General features: G+C 40.9%; 1 long non-coding RNA gene across 2 annotated transcripts; it reads right to left on the bottom strand.

The window, feature by feature from the left end:
• Positions 1–13,268: 13,268 nt before the first annotated feature.
• Positions 13,269–18,184, bottom strand: LOC120613852 (uncharacterized). Of its 2 annotated transcripts, none has more exons than XR_005655788.1 (3): positions 17,306–18,184; positions 17,025–17,144; positions 13,269–14,642 (listed from the first exon to the last, which is right to left on the bottom strand). It is a non-coding gene; the product is annotated as an uncharacterized LOC120613852 (long non-coding RNA). The 2 variants fall into 2 exon arrangements; XR_005655787.1 differs by having other exon boundaries at positions 17,735–18,184.
• Positions 18,185–18,494: the final 310 nt, after the last annotated feature.

Genomic DNA, 18,494 nt, shown 5'->3' with positions numbered 1-18,494 from the left:
TCCTGGCCTCTAATTAAGGGCTAATCAATTTTCTACTTTAATGGAAGATGTCATTTCCTCCCGGATCCCTTATAGATCTCTCTCCCTGCACCAAGCCTAAGTTAGAGACCCTACTTCTGATCCACAGTAACCTATACTTTCCTACTCAATATGCTTATCACACTAGTTCTTAATTATGTTTACAATCTAAGATTAGAAAGTGAAATTATCTTCACTTGAGATGAAAGGAAAGGGAGTGGGATTGGCTATGCCTAATTAAGTTCTGATTAGGTTCTGGCAATGCTGCAGGCTGACTTTGTCTCTATAAAGTGAATGTATGCATGCATTGAAATCCCTAAAGTCCTACATTTTTACTAAATGTTAATGCCAAAGGAGTTAAAAATAGCATTAATGCAGACTTCTTTCTTCTTTTTCATACAATAAAGCCCCAAGGCAGCCAAGGAACTCAGACAAATGTGACTTGACTAGAAGTGATAGATCTTTATTAAGGCCTGATTAAGTACACTTCTAAAAACTCACAATCATGGTTATGAGCAGAGTTCTCCTGAATATATATAGGTCATGAAATCTTGGCCCTATTACTCAAACCACAAATTAAGGAGGATGAGATAGCATGTATATAATACAAATGTGATTTTACAGAATCTGAAATTTTTAGATGTACAATTACTACTACACATTAATAAGGAAATCATACAATTTACTGCAATTAGTATTGCTTTTTCACAATCATACTAAAACCAGGCCGTTTTTCTCTTCCTCATGTACTGGTTTTCTAGTCTCACACCTGTCATCTGTTGTTAAGGGCTCTCCGTGCAGCTGTGTTGAACAGCAATCACAAAGTAGTGCCAGATGCAGTCCAAGGAGGTGTTTTCCTTGGCTCAAGCAGAGAGTTTTTTTTTTCTTTCAAATTTGAGCTCACATTTTTAAATTGGGAGATTTTACATTTTTATACTCAGAATTTCCAGCTTTTCTTGAAAAATGGAGTGTCTAGCAACAATCCAGTGGACCTCTTGAGAAGGGTGCTAGAGTGCTATGCACTCCATCCAGTTCACCAGGTTTTCACCACACGTGAGGTGGGCAAATGCTCCACACTGGACTACTTGAAGGCATTTGAGTTTTCTACATCTCATGTACAATTTGTTTTTCCATGGGCAGTGATCAAAGCATTTAACGATCAGTCCCCCAGGCACCAAGGAGAACTGACATCCATTAGGCACAGAAGGCTCAGAGCCTACGGCCTACAGATATTTTTAAGGGCCTCCCAAAATGTTTGAATTTCTTTTATAATAAGCAAGAAAAGGTTGCATGGGAAAGACTTAAACAAAAGCAGCATTTAACAATATGCACAATGAAAGAGACCTTAAAAATGCCCCCAAACTAAAATCTGTATTGTGCCAATGGACTACTCCTACTTGGTGGCACTTTTATTCTAGAGAATGTTTAAGCAGCTTCTCTCTGCTATCTAGGCTTCAAGATATAGGTTGGTGAAAGCACAATACCATCCATTTGTTCCTTTGGCAGTTATTGAATTTCTAGCATGTGCCAGGCTCTAAAGAAAGAAGATAAAAAAGGAGGGAGGGACAGCTAAAAATCAGACTTAGCTCTTCTGCTAAGGGAGCTTCCCTGCTTCTTTTATTTGTATAATTTTTTCTCTTGGGCTTTCAGGTATACAGTCATATCATTTGCAGATAACTACAAGTTTACCTCCTCTTGTCCCAATTTTTTTCTATCTTTTGTTTTTCTCTTGTGTAATAACATTAGCCAGTACTTCCAGAGTAACATTAAAAGTGATGATAATGGATATCTTTGTCTTGTTCCTGACTTTAATGAGAATGCTTTTTGTGTTCTTGTGAGGATTAGCTGACTTCTGGGTTTTAAGTTGAATTATATACTAATTTTTAGCTAATCATAGAACTGAATATACAGAATTTTAAATTCTCATAGAAAATTCAGGGACCGTGAGGATACGCCAAAGAATGCTGATGGTTAGACAGCCCTGTTAGAGAAACACAGTTACAGGCTTATGTAAACAAAATTAGGACAACTCCATGAGTTGAGAAAATAAGGGAACAAAATAGAAATGTCCTGCTCTGTGCACCAGGGAGACTGGGCAGTGGGGAGGGCAGATTAGGGGAAGGAGAGGTAACAAATTACTACAAAATTAGTGGCTTATAGCACAATATATCGTGTCATATATAACATTTACACACATACATAAATTTATGTATTACAAATTGATGATTTTATAGTTCTGGAGATCAGAAGTCTAAAATGTGCCTCAGGCCTATTTGTTTTGGGGGTTCTAGAGGAGAATCCATTTCCTTGCCTTTTCCAGTTCACCTACATTCCCTGGCTCATGGCCTCCTTCTTCATCTTCAACACCAGCAGCATAGCATCGTCTCTCCTCTCTGACCTCTGCTTCTACTTTTACTTCTGCTCTCTAATTCTGTTTCCTCCCTCTTATAAGAATCCTCTGATTACATTGGGCTCACCACAATGATCCAGGATAATCTCCTCATCTCAAGAGCCTTAACTTAATCACGTCCACAAAGTCCCTTTGTGATATGAATTAACTTGTTTGAAAGGTTCTGGGGATTAGGATGTTGACATCTTTAGAGGGCTATCTATTATTTACCTACCACAGGATCTAAAATGAACTTTCTGCTTCTTTATTTTGTCCCTGGCTAACAGGCATAGCTTTGATCCCATCAGAAAACTGACATGAAAATGGTCCTAATAAATAGTCACCTAGAATCAGTCAAGTTCAGAAATCATTACTGGGGAATTCAGTGAGTAGAAAGCGTGGTTCCAGCAAAGATGGTAAGACAGGTCCCTGTTGTCAGAGGACTTACGGGGCCTAAAGGAGGCAGACATGTTATAATAAGAGTGTAATCAGTGAAGACAGAAATTTTAATTGAATTTGTTTACTGATATATCTGCAGAGTCTAGAACAGAGTAAGTAAGCACCATGAGCACCATGCGGGCACTCAATAAATATTTGTTAGTGAATAAAACCTACATCAGAGGCGGGTTTGGGGAAGCACAGAAGATGGGCACTGCATAAGAGGAGTCAGGGAGGACCTCATGAAGGATTCTATAGAACTTTTGGGGAGGTGTGTCCTGCTCACAAGAGTTCACCACTGGGCTAACTCCTAGGAGTTACAAAAGGCTGCTCAGAGAACTGGATGGAGACCTTAGCACAATGTTGTCTCATTTTACGAAAATGCAAATCTTGCTAATTTTAAAGAGGTTTAAAAGTCTCCCTTCAGGTACAAATTTTGAAATAATATGAATCATCCCCCATTTAAAAAAAAAATTTGTCATGAATTGTGTGATTTTGGGAGCGCCCTCTAGTTGCTAGATGGGATACTGCCCAATTCATGAATCACTTAAGAAAGCCAATTAGATCTTCAACTTTTATTCAAAAAAAGAATTGTGTGATTTCTACCCAGGCAGGCCAGAGGAACCGCAAATGTCATTTATTATTTTGCCACGTGGCAGCACTGCTGCTGCTGGTAAACAAAAAGGCCTGCCATCCTTTGTAGGTGTCCAGTAAACACACATAGAACTTCTGTGAGTGATCTTATTGGTCTTGTCACATTTGTTGTTACAATTAGTGAGAATTCGGAATGAACGCTTATGGCTGAATGTCTAGAACATAGTCAAAACAAAACAAAACAAAAAACAATGTTGTAATAGCACAAGAACGGACAGATTTTCTAATGTAATAGAAGAGAGATCTCTCACATAGTGCCATTTGCACAAGGGATCTTAATACACAACAAAGGTGTCGCTTCACAAACACTAACCACAAAGTAAAAAGTTAATGCCTGTGATTACATAAAAAATTAAATTTTATTCAACGAAGTCCATCATGGATAAAAATAATAGATTATAAAATAAAGATATTTGTAGTATCTAAAAATGGAAAGATATTAACATCTAGAATATACAAGGACTAAAAATCATCAAAAAAGACCCCAACTTTGTAAGAAAAGTGGGCAAAATATATGAACAAGCAATTTAAGAAGAGGAAGTTCAAAGTCCACCAAGCATATGAAGATATACTCAATTTCATGAGTAATCCTAAAGAAATCCAAATTAAACAATATCTCATTTATATCCATATACCTATAAGATGACCAAAAATTAGAAAGCTTGATAGATGCCAAGAAGTGTTGGTGGGGATGTGAGATATACCTATCACGCCTTCCGATGGGGAGTTATAACATTCTATTGCTGCATAACAAAACACCCGAAACTTAGTGGCTTAATACAACAACCATTTTACTTAGCCCATAAATCTGTGTCATCACAATTTGGACTGGGCTCTACCAGGCAGCCCAGTCTTCTGGTCCCACAACTCATCTCACTCATCTGAACTTCCAGGCCCGATGGGAAAAAAAGCGCTCTCAGAAGACCACCTTCAAACTCTCCATAGGCTTCCAGACCTCTTTTACCCCGGTTTACCAAGACCAGGCCCGAGTACACTTTGCAAATGAAGGATTTTGACTATCATACTCTGTGACAGTTTTTGAAAATTTTCTATGAATTTTGTTCTTAGATCATTTACTAAAATCAGTCACTCTTTCATTAATCAATTTCAATGGCTATTTTCTTTATGATGAATCCTTTGTTTCCTTAATGGGCAAATTAAAATCAAAGTTTAGTTTTCCACTTCCAATTCAATTAAGTTATCCACGTAACTAAATCTAGACTTTGGAGAGTCACATATGATCTTTGTATTTGGCTTCAGAAAGATGGATGGTAGAGCAAATTAAAACATTTTTGATCATTTTCTTCCTTAGTTACTGATTTGTTTCTGATTTTTAAAATGTGCCTACTGTTATGGGCTGAATGCTTGTGTCTCTCCAAAATTCCTACATTGGCCTCAATGCCATGGTATTAGGAGGTGGGCCTGTGGGAGGCAGTTAGGTCATGAGGACGGCATCCTCCTGAATGGAATTAGTGCGCTTATGAAAGACATCTCAGAGAACTCTCTCACTCCTTCCACCATGCCAGGACCCAGCAAAAAGACAGTCATTTATGAACCAGGAGGTGGCTCTTCACCAGACAGCAAATCTGCTGAACTTGACCTTAGACTTCTCAGCCTCCAGAACTGTAAGAAATAAGCTTTTGTTGTTTAAGCCACCCAGTCCATGGTATTTTTATTATAGCAGCCTGAATGGACTAAGATATATACTATGTTTATGTTTCTCATTGATTTTTGTTGGTTTACTTTAGAACATAGAATTGTTACTCAGATTTTAAAAACACAGAAGTCCTCGATTTTTGACAATATGAGAAACCAGTTAAAGAATAGTTTGAAAGTATTTTCTTTAACCACTAGAGGGCACATTGCATTGGGTGTTTTGGGATTTTTTCCCAGTCCTGTATAATTTAAATGTATATTTCAAGAGAATGTCAAAGAATAAGAAGAGAACTTTGACTTTTTTTCAATGTAAATGGTTTTTTTTAATTTTCATTAACTTTGTAAATGGTTTAGGTATGAAGAAAGCGACAAAATAGAGGGGGAAATCAAAACCCTAAAACCTAAATATTAGTAAATCCAGATACTGTCTTTGACAATCAAAAAAATACAAAAAAAAAATTCTGTTCAGTAACTAAGCAGAAAGATGGGAACTCTAACTCTTTGGGAAGCAAAAAGAGAGAGTTGCAGCACCAGGGAAGACTTATACTGTGAAGTGTTAGCAAAAGAAGCTCTATGAATTTGTGAAAAGAGGAAACTCCCTACTTAACTAGAAGTCATTAACGCATTTCCTGTTTGCCCCGAGAATACTTGCCCAGTGGCGCTTGTGGCTGCAGTGTTTACTCTGAGATAACTCATGGATTACAGTCCTAAATTTATTCCAAAGTTTGCCACAAAATGTCGCTTTTTTTAATAATAATAATAGCATCATAATAATGCTATTATTTCTATAATAATAGCATTGCTCTAGTATATAGATAGTCTTTGGAAACAAATGACATCATTCTATTTATAGCATTCTGTTTTTAATAGCGGTACTTCCATTTACAAAATATAGTCATTCTCTATCACTGAAAATGTCAAATCCTAGAAAAATGGCGTTCCTATGCATGATGTTAACGTCGTTCTCGAACAGTTGTTAGCCAAAGATTCATTTGATGAATCCAATTTTTCCAATATAGACGGTTCTTATGATTTTTCGGATAATGTTTCAGAAGACAATATGGTCAGGCCTCCCTCCAAATCAGAATTTGATGGAAATAGCCCTATATCAGCTGACTCGGGTCACGCTCTGAAATGGTCTACTTGTGTTACGATTCCACGGCAAAGGTATGACTTTACCGGCACACCTAGCAGAAGAGTTGATGTCAGTCATATACCACTGACCCACTGCGGTATTTTGAGGAATTACTGAGGAATTAGTTTCAAAAATTACCAGAGAAATGAATGACCAAGCTGCCTTGTTGGTGCCCAAGCTGCCTTTTTGACTTCCAAGCTACCTGATCCAAAAGGATTTTCGTGAGTGGATAAATGGAAAGATACTGACAATGACGAACTGAAAGTCTTTTTTTGCAGTAATGTTACTGCAAGGTATTGTGCAGAAACCTGAGCTGGAGATGTTTTGGTTGACAAGGACTCTTGGATACACCTTATCTCAGTCAAGTTACGACTGGTGAAAGATTTTTACTTTTACTTGGGTGCCTGTACTTTGTCAACAATTCTTCCATATCCACTGATGAATCAAGGCCCAGGTTTTATTGTAGAAGATCAAACCTGTGTTCGACTTTCTTGTAAATAAGTTTTCAACTGTATATACTCCAAACAAAAACATTGCAGTCGATGAGTCACTGATGCTGTTCAAGGGGCAGTTAGCTATGAAGCAGTACATCCTGATGAAACAAGCACCATTTGGTCTCAAGCTATATGTACGTTGTGAAAGTCAATCTGTTTACTTGTGGAATGTACTGGTTCACACAGGGCCAATTATGAATTTGAAAGATTCAGCTGATGGTCTGAAATTGTCACGCATTATTCTTACCTTGGTCAATGATCTTCTTGGCCAAGGATATCGTGTATTCCTTAATAACTTTTATACATCTCCCACACTTTCAGAGAATTACATCAAAACAGGACTGATGCAGTTGGGACAGCTTGTCTGAACAGAAAATAGATGCCAAATGAGCTGAAAAAATGGATTGCTAAGGGAACGACTATAGCCAGATTCTGTGGTGACCTCATGGCACTGAAATGTTCTGACAAGGAGGGGACAATGTTGTCAACACTTTGAAGTAGACAACGCTTTGAAGTATACAACAGAAATGGAAAGAAACCTTAGAAGCCATGTGTATTATAATGAGAATATAGGAGCAGTGGACTGAGCTGATCAGATGCTCACTTCTTATCCAACTGAGTGCAAAAGGTACAAGTTTTGGTATAAGAAATTCTTTTGCTGACTTCTAAACATTATAGTACTGAACTCCTACACCTTGTTCAAGATAGACAATCCTGAGCACATGATCAGCCATGTAAACTTCAGACTGACGTTGATTGAAAGTATGCTGGAAAAGCATCACAAGCCAGGGCAGCAATGTCTTCGAGGTTGTCCGTGCTCTGATGATGTCACACCTCTTTGCATACCACCAGCATCAGGGAAACAGAATCCAACTGGTTGCTGCAAAGTTTACTGCTAACACAATAACAAGGATGGCAAGAAAGCCTGGAGAGAAATGTGATATCTTTGTGCAGAATGTGATATTCCACTTTGTGTTGTTCTGTACTTTGAAATTTACCACATGAAAAAAATTATTAAATACTGATCATCATATACATTTCTGTTACATTAGGATTAGAGACAAGTTCTGTTTAGAAATAATTCCAAGAACAATTTTTATATTTTATTTTCATATTGAAAACCAGTCAGATTTGCTTCAGCCTCAAAAAGCATGTTTATGTAAAATTAAATTAATGCTGGCAGCGAGCTGCACTTTTTTTCTGAATGAGAAATGGGTTCAATATTTTATTTAGTTTTATTGGATTGACAATATATGTGTATCATAAAAATCTTAAAGGTTCAAAATACTAGACATTGAAAGATAAAGTCTCCTTTCTCTCACAATATATAGTATCCCTCCTTGGAGGCAACTACTGTTACTAATTTCACATATATCCTTCAAAAAATCTATACACTTATAAACATATAACCAAGCAAATACATTGAGTCTCCCTCATCTATCCCACAGAAATGGCACTGCTCTCATTTTCTACTTTTTTAAAAAACTTAATGATATATCTTAGAGATCCTACTCTGTATATATAGATCTGCCTTATTATTTTAGTGGCTGCCTGCTATTGAAGTTGTTATTATTTTATAATTCTTTTGAAATTATACCCATCATTTATTTAATTACTCTCTATCAATGGACATTTAAGTTACTTTCAATCTTCTTCTTTTATAAACATTAATGAATACTTTTACATATGGAATTTTGTACTGTGATTATCTGTAGGAAAAATACCAGGATTAAGTCAGAGAATATACACAATTAAAGTTTTGATGACACTGTCAATTTGTCTTCTATAAAGGTTATACTAAGTTTCCAGGCTGTACTAATAGTTTCCTGTTTTCCCAAACCACGCCCACACAGTTTCTACATAATTGTTCTTATCTTGACCAATCTGCTAGGTGAAAAATGGTATATCCTTGCATTTTGCTTTGTGTTTATCTTAATATAAGTGAGTTGAGCATCTTTTCACATATTTAAGAGAAGGACTGGTCTTAATCAGGGTGAACTCTGTATAAGAAAGGAGTAGAATGTTGATGTATTATCAGCCAAGTTAAGACCAGAAGGGAGTACATTTTTATGGAGAAAAGAGAACCTGAGAAAGTCCTGAACTGTCCCCATAAACAAGGCCCTCAACATCACCCCTCTGCCCACTATGTTGAGCTCCCACCTAGGCAAATGTCATAGGAACCTTCCCTATCAAACAGAGGAAACACTACACATCGCCTGGGACCAAAATGTACCAAAGTGAGGGCATCATTTCCAAAACACCTTATTCCTTTAATCCTCAACCCTGCTTTGATCTGATCCTCCTTCTCAATCTTTTCCCCTGCACTTTTTAGATCAACTCTGTCCAATAGAAATATAATGTGAGCTACATATGTAATTTAAAATTTTCTAGGAGCTACATTGAAAAAAGTAGAAGCAACTATAAGTATTTTTAATAATGTTTATATATCTTAATATATTCAAAATATTTCAACAAGCAATCAATATTAAAAGTTATTAATATTTTACATTCTTCTTTTTGGACTGAGTCTTTGTAATCCATGTGTATTTACACTCACAGCACATCACAAGCCATATTTCAAGAGCTCAATAGTGGCATGTGGCTAGACCAGCATTGCCCAACAGAACTTTCTGCAATGATGGAAATGTTAGGTCCTTGTTCCCATAAATACCATCTCCCTCCTATATATTCAGTCTTTCCCCAGAGGACATTTTGCCTCTTCCTTCAGGAAGAAGAAATCCAGGCCCTCTTCTAAGGTCATTGCACCACTCTTAGGTATTTCTACTGGAGGCCACTTATTCTTCTACATACCAGAACTTCCATGTGTGGAAATATGTCTGTAGGATGAATTTCCAAACAGGAAATTGCACAGTCAAGTGGTATTTACAGTTCTAATTTTGATAGATATTGTCAAATTGCCTTCTACAGATGCTGCACCACTACATACTTCCATCAGTGCATATCAGTGTTTTCAACTACTACACAATATTCTGAAATGCGGAAGTTCTGCACCATAGTGTATAGGCCCCTCCTGAAGCAGGACATTAGGTTGTTTTCAATTGTATTACAAATAGTGCTGCAATAAACATTCTTGTATGTGCTTCCTTGTGTCTGTATTTCTCTAGAATAATTAAAGAAAACAAAGAGCAAAGGAAACAGCTGGGCAAAAGCTCCAAGGTGGAACAGAGCTGGAAATGGTGAGAAATGGGGAGAGAGCTAAAGCACAAGAAGAAGGCCGCAGACGTCAGGGCAGATGTAAGCAGAATCCCTTATAGGGCCATGGAGGCCATAGGTAAGGTTTTGATTTGATTAAGATCAAGTTTATCTGACCTGCGTTTTAAAAGATCACTGTCTGCCTCATGGAAAATGGCTTTGGGAAAAGACTGGAAGCAGGAGACCATGCAACGATGAATTTAAGTAAGGGCACCAGAGGCCTGGCTGAAGTGAAAGGAAAAAATCCTCAGCAGGTTTCATCAAATGGAAAATAAATGGAACAGGGAGTGCTCTACTCTCAGCAGAAGAATCTGTGGAGGGCAATGAGGGGTACATAGATCCACAAGACAGACACAGCCCGCAAGGCATTTATTCTCTAATGAGAGATACAAAGATTAAGCAAATAATTTCAGGTATAGACAACAGTTTCTCTCTCTCTCTCTCTCACACACACACACACACACACACACACACGCACACACACACACAGAGTGTCATAGAGAATAGAGCACAGGCTTTGACATCAGATCACTCTACTTTCAAAACCCTGTTCTTCTGCTTACTCGCTGTGTTACATCGGTCAAATCAATCTCTCTCTCTGTGTGTGTGTCTCTCTCTCTTTCTCTGTCTCATCTGTAAGGGTTGGGTAGAAGATTAAATGAGGTCATTTTTGCAAAGCCCCTAACACTGGTAAAAAGGAGATACTTAATTGTACTTGGTGAATGAATGGGGGAAATAAAAACATTCCCTTTCTCTGCCATCTGTTTTCTTCTGCCTCTACAGGCCTTTCCAGGCAATCGTTCTAAATTCCTGCCACCCCTTCCAACTACAGAAAGTGGTTACCTGTGGAGTCAACCCAGATCATTAACTCTTTGCATGTGGTTTTGCCAGAATCATGAGTTGCCAAGTAATGAAAATTAATAATAATTCTTATTCTCTGTTGGGTTTATTCTTTTTCCAATGTTATTCTTCTTAAAAATTAATAAAATATTTTCACCATTCTCCCCCTTTTACTATTAGGGAATTTTACTAGAAACAATAGATAGAGGATTTAATTTATTTGATTAATAGATACCAAATTATTACGATTTAGTTTTTTATTTTAGACAACAGCTTCATGGGGACACTAATAAATGTGATTACTTTTGCTAAAATATTCCTTAATCCTTTGGTTTAGTGCACTGATAATGGAAAGTGCTATTCCATTGACTTTTAATGAGTGTACGCCACTGACTAGTGGAAAACTCAAAGAAAATTTTACAAAAGTATACAAGTTAAGAATACTAAGGTAGTTTTAAAATCTCTTTATGCTCTAGCACAAAGGTGTTCTTCAGTATAATTTCCTTTTCCTATAAGTTTTCTCTATAGATCTTTCTGAAATTTAAGATGGAAATCTGAGGAATAGTGTTCTTAAATTCTGAAACAATATTAGTTATTCCTAGCTATTGAGATTTTAAAAGACTTTCTTTGAGTTGGAGGCCTTAATTTAGATCATTTGTTTTGGCAGTTATGAGATTTTGCTTTCTTTATGAGTAAATAATTCAAAATTGATAAAAGTAGTAGGATGATAATAGATAATAGATAACTGTTGATTCAGGTCATATCCACAGTTGCAAAGTGAAATAATGTTATTTACAAAATCACTGGAGCTTTCCACTCACAGACAATAGATTGCCTATGTGTTAAATCAAATGTTAACTCTACCATGTACCCTGTCATATCTTCTTCTGCCCTCACACAAATATATATATAAATCAATACATGCATATGTAGGGCAGTTTTCTCCCTATTTCTTGTTCAACAACATGAAATTAAAGGCTTCTGGTTTAAGAAAGTGGACCAAACATACATATTTGCCTTCTATTGCTCCAGAGACCATCATTATATAGATTTTTTTAAAGGAGTGGGGGGTAGATATAATTAAAACAACAAAGAGAACAGGCGAGGAAGTCACCAACATACAAGACATTTCTAGAAGAACCCTGGCAAGGACATTTATGAAGATATCATATTTAAATGGCTTAGTACATTGTAAGTGCTCAATAAATTTAGCTATTATGTCATGACTCAGGAACTTGCTTTTGTTATTTCAGGCCTTTATTCCTCTGTGGAAATGCATTATACTCAAAAACTTGTTCATCCATTTCCTTATTTAAGAAAACTTCAGATTATTTTCTGGTTTTGTTTCTGTTTGTTTGTTTGTTTGTTTGTTTGCTTGTTTTGAAGAACTAGACTACAAAAAGATGGTGCAACAAATTTCTTTATATACCTATTCTTTAATTATTGGCACTTTTATTTCTATAGGTTAGATTTTCAAAAGTAGGATTGCTGGGTCAAAAGGTATGTGCAAGCTTAAGTTTCATTGATGAGCCAACTGATTTTATTTTTTCAAGAATTGACAAACTCTGGTCAACAATGCTGAGGACTGCCTGCTTTTCCATCCTCCAGCCAGAGCTGGTTGTATCATCTAATAAGTTGATAAATTTACAAATTGATTTCAGTCTGGTGGATTAAAAAAACAGCTCACTACTATTGTAATTTGCATTTCCCTGGCCTAGTATAGTTGAGCATCTTTTTTTACATTTAGCAGGTACATGAAGTTCTTCATTTGTGAAATGATTATTTATATCTTTGCTCATTTTACTTCTTCTATTTTCTTACCAGATTGTAGGAGTTCTTCATATTTCAAAGATATTTTCTTGTCTGTCCTATACTGACTTTGCTACCACCGTTTCCTAGGCAGATTCTAATTTTTATGTTATCAAACTCCAGATTTTTCTTTTATAGCTGCTGGGTTTCCTGTCCTGCCGTAGGCTAAATCTTTCTCAAACTGAGACTATGCAAATATTCTCCTATATTTCCTTCTGTTATTTTTATTTTTTATGTTTTAAATTTAGCTCTTTAATCCATCTGGCATTTTTTTTATAATGTAAAAAATTAATAATAAGAATAATAATAACAGCTAGCATTTACTGAGAAAATTCTGTATGCCAGGTGCTATGTAAGAAATTAGAGATAAAAAAATTAAGGATTAGAAAATTTAAGGAACTGCCCAAGTTTACACAGCTAAGACACCAACTGAGATCTGAACAAAAGCAATCTCACTTGGGACCTTATCCTTCTAAATATCCAGATGAACAGCTAATTATGGCAACCCCATTTAATAAACGTCCTTTCCCACTGTCAGCACTGAGCTGATCAAGAAGGAAAGGTTTCAGTGGTGAGACACTGAGTTGAAAGAATGCACGAGGAGCCAACATGAGAGTGGAACAGCAGGCACCAATTTTATTGCAAGGAGAGCAACACTTCTGCACTAAGGGATCACATGGGCTTTATATATGCCAAAGAACAATAGCATTCTGCCACACATGAATGATAAACAATAAGCTGAATCACACTTACATAAGTTAGGTGCAGGCGCCCTACTACATTGATATAACATTTTAAATCCAGAGTCCTATCCCTAGCCGCAAGCCTGGATCACAGCCAGACCTGGGCTCCACACTCTACCCCTACGGGGTTGCGGTGTGGGATTTGGCCTGGAGGGCACTTCACCACCTTGGGCCCATAATCCACAACAACAATATAAAGAACAACAAAATACTACCAGGCTACAGGCTACAAGGGCTAGGATGGCTACTGTCCACCTCCAGGAAGACCCCAAGGAATTCCAAGTTGTCAGGGGGTCTTCTCCCAGGGCACAGATGGCTTGGACTTCAGCGTCCATTTCCTGGAGGGCTGCCTGTGCCTGCTCGGCATGATCAGGAATGTAGACACAGCATTCTATATGGAGTAGGGCACAGGTGCCACCCTGGGCAGCAGTTAGGAGGTCAAGGGCCATGCGGTTCGGCAGAACTACTTTCCACATTTGTGTGGTTTTATCCATTAAAAGGGTTATAGCCTGATGCGTAGTGTTCAATGCATATGCAGTGTGCTAGACTAAAGCTTCTACCTGCAATTCTATATCTAAGGATCCCACCCCTGGAATGAATAATGCCAGGGAGTAGAACGACCATGCTGCCCATTTCTGCCACTGCCAGTGGAGATATACGAGGCAATTGGGGCAAGGTAGATAATATGTGTCCAGCTAAATATGGATGTCCCCGGGTACAATGGCCAGTCCAATCAGAGGGGAAAGTAGGGCCAGCTGTAGTGCCCATGGACCCAGAGATGCCCTGTATAGCCAGTCATAGGCTCTGTACCGACATAACATTGCCCATTCCACCAGACCTTGGAAATATTAGCAAGGGTGGTGTTAGCACACAGCTCGGGGGGTAGCCACTCCATGATATAGTTGGACACAGATCTTACTTGCTCTATGCAGTGAGGGGCCTGCTCCCGCAATTCCACATGTTCTCCCGCCAGCCATCCCCACCCATTGGAAATGGCATAGCCTATGAGGGGCGGGGAGTAGCAATGGTCCTGGTGGAGCAGCGCTTCCACAGCTTGCCGTCTCTGGTTCCATTTGAGTGTGGTGTTCCAGGTGCGTAGCCATGTCCATTTCTCAGCTGTAGCCAGAGTAATGTGGCACGGCAGTCCCTTGGCCGCTTCCACTGGTAGTTCAGTACACACCCAGTAGTGAGAAGCTTTGTGGACAGCAGCAAACACATGAGCCCAGGACATGACACTGTTCCCTGTTGTCAGCCTGGGTGATAGGATAGAGCAGACAAAGGATCATTAGGGGCAAGTCCCTTCCTTCTGGAAGGACACAGGCCACCAGCCCATCTTGAGATAGAAAGGTGGCTGGGAAAGGAGCTGCCCCTGGCCTGTGGTACCAGTTTCTCCAAGGGTAGCAGGTCAGGGAGTCTCCACTGGTGCTACAGTATAGAGAGGAATGGGCCAGAGGCTAAAAACAAAACTCCCTGTTAACAGTGAACCCTCTGCTGTGATCGGGAGTGACACTCACAAGGGTGTGGGCCAAATGCAAATCCAGGGCTCTACTAGCAACTCGTTGCATAAGTCCTGTCCCCAGGGCTCCACAAGGGCCACCTATGGTTCTTGTGTTACCTATATAGTCTAGGGCCATGACCAGGTGGCCTGTTTACCTGCTTCCAAAGCTTCTGGGGCCACAAGAGCAAAGCTCCCTGGTAGGTCTGGGGCAAGAACTGTTTAGCAGCGGTGCCCAGGAACACTTTGATAGCCCATGGCAAGCCTGCTACAACCCTCTCAAGAGGAGACAACCCCATTCGCCGGGGCTGCTCATTCAGAAGGTGTATAGCCTGTGGGAGGTTAGTGCACCAATGATGCCAGCGCCCACCCCCCACCATCCCTCCCATAGCCGCCCCGGCCCAAGGCATGCAGTTTGTCCTTCAGCAAGCCATTGAACTGCTCTACCATTCCAGCTGCCTGTGGGTAATAAGGAACATGTAATTACCACTGCACATTGTTGGTACGGGCCCAGGCCTGCACCTCTTGTCTAGTAAAATGAGTGCCTCTGTCACTGGAGATTAATAAGGGCCAGCCATAGGCGGCCATGAGGTGCTCTAAAGCGGTCACAGTATGGTATTGATCAGCAGCTGCCACCAGCCATGCAAACCTTAGACCGGTACCTGTGTCCACACCTATGAACACATAGCGGCGTTCCCGGTCTGCGGACAAAGGCCATATGTAGTCCACTTGCCATTTCTGGAGTGGCTTAGCCCTGTAGGGCACCACCCCCGGAGTACGCTTTACCTACCGTCTCTCTGGGTGCTGCTCAGCACACCAGGGGCATTGTGATATGGCAACTTGTGCTTGTGCCCGGGTCAATGATAACCCCCATCGCTTCGCTACCTGTTCCATGGTACGGGGCCCTACATGCTGCAATGTTTGGTGGAGCCAGGGGCCAATGTGCACTGGAACCGGTAGTACACGGGTGGAGCGGACTGATGCCCATGCATCGGCTGCGTCATTTCTCAGGGCCTGTAATGGCCGATGACTGGGGGAGACATGGTATATGATGGCCCCCTGCTGCAGACTCCGCTTCCAGAGGTCTTCTCACAATCCCGGGACCCACAGGGGGCGGTGCGCTATCATCCACTCCCGAACAGGCCATCAGGGCAGCCACAGAGTTAGACCTCTAAACACAGCCCAGCTGTCAGTGCAGATGTGCACTGGGCCAGTTTCATTCATAAGGACCAACCAAGCAGCGCAAAGCTCAGCCCATTGGCTGGATTGCCCAGCACCAGTCTCATACCAGGTTTCTGTGGATGGCTGTAATGCCATGGCAGCCCACATTGGGGGCTGCCCGTGGCATGAGCCAACTGTGTACCAGGCTTCCTCAGGGATGGGAGTCTGACCCTCTACACAGGGACTTGGTATGTCTCCCATCTCAGTAGGCTTCACCAGAAGTTCTACTTGAAATTGTGCTGGTCCCAATAGGGAGTGCAGTTGACCGAACAGGGGTCTCACAGAGAACTGCACCTGCTGCTCCGAGTATGCCCACCACTTAGTCAATGTAGGGGTCTCTGCAATTCCCTTACAGGGAGTCTTCACCCAAGACCATTGCCACTCCTCTGCGGGGTACGTGGACTGCACGGTTACAGGATTAGGGCCAGTGATGGCCAGTGATGGTCACTGGCCCTAATCCTGTAACCGTGCAGTCCACGTACCCCGCAGAGGAGTGGCAATGCCAGTTGTTTCTCTATCAGAGAATACCACATTTCCGCACCTTTCCATAACTGGGACCAGAAACCTATTGGTACCTTCTGGGAACTATGCTTTTGCCACAAGTCCCATCCAAACCCTGCATCATCCATCTGCACCGTAAGCAGAAATGGGAGGGCTAGATCTACTATGCGTAGAGTTTGGGCTTGTGCTACAGCTTGCTTTCTAGCCTTAAAGGCCTCTTTTATCTCGGGGGTCCAATCCCATTGGGCACCCTGTTGCGCTAGACGGTGCAGGGGTTGCATCAAAGAGACTAAATGAGGAATGGACACTCTCCAAAACCCCAGCAGTCCCAAATAGATTTGGAGCTGCTTCACGGTTTCAGGTTGGAGATATGCCTGTATCTTATTAATAACCACCTTTGGCATTACTTTTATCTTACCCGACCAAACACCTCCCAAGAATCTGACAGAGAACCCAGGTCCCTGGATGTTGTCCTCATTGATTGCCCAATCCCAGTTGGCAAGAGCTTCTCGCAGGCTGGTTGCCACTGCTTCTAGTTCTGTAAGAGAATCAGAGGTTAGCATTATATCATCAATATAATTATGCAAGTGTACTGCAGGTGGTCATTTCCACGTGGCTAAATCTTGAGCCACGAGACCATGGCACAATGTAGGGCTGTGCAGATAGCCCTAGGGAAGGAAGAGGAATGTCCACTGTCACCTTTCCCAGGTGAAGGCAAACTGTTCTTGACTTTCTGGGGCTATGGCAATAAAGGTGTTTGCCAGTTCTACCACATAATAATATCATTCAAGTTCATGTGACAACTGGTCCGTGATGTCCAGGTGTTCGGTCCGGCAGCATGCAGGGGCAGCCTAACCTTATTCAGCTCCCAATAGTCACTGGTCATGCACCAGGAACCATCGGGCTTCTTCACTGGCCACATGGGGGAGTTGTACGGGCTATGAGTAGGACAAATGACACCGGCTTCTTCCAGCTTCAGAATGGTGCGTCCTATTTCCTCATGGCTGCCGGGTAGGCGATACTGTTTTCTGTTCACTGCCTGGGTAGCCTGGGGCAGCACCAACGAGGCATAGTGTGGATGTCCCTGGAGAATAGTTTTCACCACCTGAATACGAAGGCAAAACTCACCAGCAATGGTATTTACAGTCAAGTCTCGCAAAACATCAATCCCCAAAATGTACTCCTGTATGGGGGATATGTTCCCCATACTTGGTATGTCCAAGGAAGCAATCTGCCAATACCCAATGTCATAGGGACCTGCCACAAGCAAATGACTCGATCCCTATAGCCTTCTATGGTTGCAGTGGGCCTGGGAAACTTGTGCAGATTCTCATAAAGCAGGGTGCTATCAGCACCCGTGTCCATGAGGGCTAATACCCTCTGCACATTGCGGGGGGACCAATATATAGTCAGTTCCACACATGGCCTCAGGTCAACCGGCTCCCCCCGCCAACTGGGTATCCTGGATGAATCCCTAGTCAGGTTGATAATTGACCAGTCACATCTCACGGGTTGTGGCTTTCCCAGGAATAGAAGTGAATTGCTGGTCAGGGTGCAACTGATTTCATAGTGCCAGCAGCGCTTTATTAGGTTGCTGCTTGATCTTTTCTGCAGCGACACCTGCCATGAGGATATCAAACCACATTTGCCAGTGGCTCACTTTCCCACCTGATTGGGCTGGACACTGCTCCACCTCCCCTTTTTGGCCATGCCTCCGTGGGTGCACTGGCGGGTTTGGGAGTGCAGGAGGTGGTACAGCACACACTTGGGTGGAACGCTCCTTGCATTTCACTTCCACATCCTCCAACCTAGCCATGGTGGACATTACCTTGTGGATTCTACTATCCACGTAAGGGTCCAGCAGTGCTGCCACAGTGCCAAAAGTACC

Source organism: Pteropus medius, unplaced genomic scaffold (assembly GCF_902729225.1).
Source record: "Pteropus medius unplaced genomic scaffold, Ma_sr-lr_union100, whole genome shotgun sequence".
NCBI lineage: Eukaryota > Metazoa > Chordata > Mammalia > Chiroptera > Pteropodidae > Pteropus > Pteropus medius.
This window is presented reverse-complemented; position numbering and strand designations above follow the sequence as displayed.